Source organism: Podarcis vaucheri (genome assembly GCF_965113315.1).
Source record: "Podarcis vaucheri genome assembly, chromosome: 17".
Lineage (NCBI taxonomy): Eukaryota > Metazoa > Chordata > Lepidosauria > Squamata > Lacertidae > Podarcis > Podarcis vaucheri.
Window position 1 is genome coordinate 29,430,391 of NC_138755.1, and position 4,059 is coordinate 29,434,449.

The window sequence follows — 4,059 nt, forward strand, 5'->3', positions numbered from 1 at the left end:
GTGGCAGGGGAGATAGGTGCTGACTCCTTAGGGCTGAGGTGTCTTCAGCCCCCTTGATGTTGTCTTGCTGTGAGCTCAGCACACATACACCCCAATACTGAGGGGTTGGAGGAGGCTGAGCGTCAAACGGATCACAGTGTTGGGCTAGGTACAGTTTCTCCAGCTTCTTGGCATGAGGAGCAGAGTGGAGCTGTGCTTTCTGCCCTATGATGTGAGCCAAACCAGGGCCACCCTGGCTGCCACTGATTTCTCCTCTTGCCACCTGTGGGGCTCTCAAAAGTAGCAGCTGTGGCGGTGTGGGTGCCATCACTGCCACAGCTCCAAGATGGGCAAGTTTATGAAGACAGGGAAAGTCATCCTTGTCCTCGCTGGGCGTTACTCCGGACGCAAAGCTGTTATTGTTAAGAATATTGATGATGACACACTTTGGTGGCTGGTATTGATCACTACCCACACAAAGTGACAGCAAGCATGGGCAAGAAGAAGATTGCCAAGCGTTCCAAGATCAAGTCCTTTGTGAAGGTCTACAATTACAACCACTTAATGCCTACCAGGTACTCCGTTGATATTCCCCTTGACAAGATCGTTGTCAACAAGGATGTCTTTAGGGACCCTGCGCTGAAACATAAAGCCCAAGTGAAATTTGAGGAGAGATACAAGACAGGCAAGAACAAGTGGTTTTTCCAGAAGCTCAGATTCTGAGTGGCATGCATTTGCACCAATAAATATTTTTGAAAAGCCAAAAAAAAAAGGAGCAGCTGTAGTGACCACAGCTTGGGTGGGTCTGCAAATGGCCAGCCCTCCCATGGCCAGGGTGCCCTGCTGCAGTGTCGAGAGAGGACAATGCAGAATGGAAAGGGCACACTTTGGGCCATTCTTTGCTTCTTGACAGACCTCACTAGAGCAGGGCTTCCCAAACTTGGGTCTCCAGCTGTTTTTGGACTACAGTTCCCATCATCCCTGACCACTGGTCCTGATAGCTAGGGATGATGGGCATTGTAGCTCCAAAACAGCTGGAGATCCAAGTATGGGAAACCCTGCTCTAGAGTTATATATGGCATATGTTCTCCATATCATTCCTGGCCTGTTCAGAATGTGGGCTGGCTAGCAAATGCTGGCACTTAACCTAATTCTGGTTAAGTCTGTTGTTAATATCTCCATCTTGTTACATAAAGGAGCTCAGAAAATGCATTTATCAGAAATTTCAATGCCCCGTGACAAAAAGGAAGTTAATTTATCCAGTTTTATGAATCTCTTTACCCTTCCTGCTGCAGCTATATCGAAAAAAGTGGGCATAAATTCTGAGTGATGATGAACAGCCATCTGGTGAAAGCATTGCCAAGCCAAAATTCCATTGGTGGGTCTCCTAATAAAGTTTGGAAACAACTGCTTTAGAGATAGAATATGTACTGCCAATAGGGGGGGGGAATCTACCAAAGAGGGGAGGGCTCCTCACCAAGGGAAAAGAAAGATTTATCCAATAGATATAACTACAACTGATCACTTAAAACCAATGGGTGTGCCATCTGCTCCTGTCTAGCTGCTTTGGATTCCTTAACTAGCTGCCCCAATATTGGCACTTTCTAAAGAAAAGAAAAAAACCAGCTCTGGATCCAAGAAGTAATTGGATCAAAATGTAAATGGTAACTGTTGTGAAGCATGGGGTAAGAGTTAATATTGAGAAATATTCAAACATGTAATTCCCTGCCTACAGACTGAAGTTAGGAAATAGATATGGCCCAATAGTCTATCAAGAAATAAATATTATTCTAGCTGAAAAAGGGGGACCTTACAGAAGTGGGTGTGAGGGGAGCCAACTATGTATATTTAAAAACAGCACATTTGAAAAATTCAACATGTTCTAAGATTGTTTTTAAAATAAAGACATACCTGGACATACTTCTTGCCTTCTGCCTTTACTGTACACTGAAACACAACTTCTAGCTTGTTGCCACAACAAACAGAGATATAATTACATTTTTTTGCGGGGGGGACTTGTAATACTTAGAGAGTTTCCATATAATTTGTAAGGTTTGGGAAAGCCCAGAATTGCAAGACATGTGGTACATTGCAAAAGTTAGCAATGCACACATGATCTAATATTGGTTTCTCTGGGACAACTTGCCTCTCAACACCAGCCCTGATCAAGCATTGATAGTTCCATAATGAAAAAAGGTGAGGCAGTTAGGGTGACTTACTGTGGCAGAAGAGGGGAGCTTCCTCACTCCAGTTTCCCAAGTGTAGCTGCAATAGATTCTGGTCTACTCAATTTCTCTTCTCACAGAAAGCTGGGAACAACTACAGACCTCCTCCCTCTCTTCTCCTAAAGGGTTGCATGAGGAAATAACCTGTTATGTGAAGAGACGTCTGCAAAAGTCGTTCTGAAAGTGCTCCAGGCATTGTACATGATGCAGGGAAAGTGTGTGTTACTTGTCATGTACACTATACAGTAGGCCTTTCCCCCTCCTCACTTTTCCATGGCAAAATGAGAAGCACTACAAACCCCTACAAAAATATTTTTATTGGAGACAATGGCAGGACACAATGAGCACACTAGACCATCACCTCTATGTCTCTGGCAAGTTGTTGTAAGTACACGAGCAATGGCTTCTATTGTTGCACTTATTTATTTACTTTTTCTGTGACTTTGGGCCATTATAATCCTGCGAACTTCTGGCCTAGATCGAATCCAGGTTTGCCATCATCTATATGTGCATTCAGGGACGCGGGTGGCGCTGTGGGCTAAAGCCTCAACGCCTAGGGCTTGCCGATCGAAAGGTCGGCGGTTCGAATCCCCGCGGCGGGGTGCGCTCCCGCTGCTCGGTCCCAGCGCCTGCCCACCTAGCAGTTCGAAAGCACCCCCGGGGGCAAGTAGATAAATAGGTACCGCTTACCAGCGGGAAGGTAAACGGCGTTCCGTGTGCGGCTCTGGCTCGCCAGAGCAGCGTTGTCACGCTGGCCACGTGACCCGGAAGTGTCCCCGGACAGCGCTGGCCCCCGGCCAATAAATGTGAGATGGGCGCACAAACCCCAGAGTCTGTCAAGACTGGCCCGTTCGGGCAGGGGTACCTTTACCTTTACCTTTATATGTGCATTCAACAGAGAGCTGTTGCTGTCTCTGGGCTGTGTTGGGCTTTGCTGTGGTCAAGGGCAGGGCAAAGTCTCTGCTTTGGGGTTGGAAAGAAATTGGCTGTGTACCCCATACCCTCCAACATTTCTCCGCTGAAAATAGGAACATCCTAAGGAAAAGCGGGGCATTCCAAGGTCAAATCAGAAATTGGAATGGCTTCTGTAAATCTGGGACTGTCCCTGGAAAACAGGGACACTTGGAGGGTCTGGTATCCTCCAAAAATGTAGAAATAAACTCTAATATTCTTACTTGAATTGCACTATTGATATTGTCCAACTGTACCTTACAGGAGTAGCCAGCATGCCGTATTGCAGATGCTGACTGAGAAGACACCATGTTCAATACCCTCATCAGAGCCACCACCATTATGGGTCTGGACACTTTTTAAAGTTCCTGTGGACAAGAGGGTAAATTCCTGTACTAAACTAACCAAGTCATGTGTGCTGCTCAGCAACTTGAACGAGGTATCCTGGAATGTTCAAAAGGACTTGCTATGAGAATGCCAAATAATACTGCTAGTACAAAAATAAAACCAGGAATCTTCAACTCTCCATGACTTTATCTGTGATATGGTCTACTACATCCTGAATAGTTTTGTAAGCAATAATAGAACCATGGAGGCTAAATTGATACACCCATAATATTGTTGTACCTCCTCTCTTCCAAGCAACACTCATATTACTTAATGATCTGCAGATATTTTGGCTCCGATGTGCTTCTGGAACGCACGCATGACCATTCAGAACCATCCTCTAGGAGTAAGTGTTGTGTAAATTCCTTCCCACCTTATTATTATTATTATTCCTATTCAGCCTTATAGAATGACGAAGGGCAAAGAACTTTGAACCCGGGGGATTTGAAGCTATGCCTGGGTGGAATCTAACCTTTGTGAATCAGAGAAAAGGCATTTGCAATATGTTAAGAGCTCC

At 45.4% G+C, this 4,059-nt stretch overlaps 1 pseudogene across 1 annotated transcript; it reads left to right on the plus strand.

Annotated features, from left to right (window-relative positions):
• Positions 1–266: 266 nt before the first annotated feature.
• LOC309521725 (large ribosomal subunit protein eL27 pseudogene) lies at positions 267–751 on the plus strand (annotated as a pseudogene). The gene has a single exon. The product of its transcript is annotated as a large ribosomal subunit protein eL27 pseudogene (transcript).
• Positions 752–4,059: the final 3,308 nt, after the last annotated feature.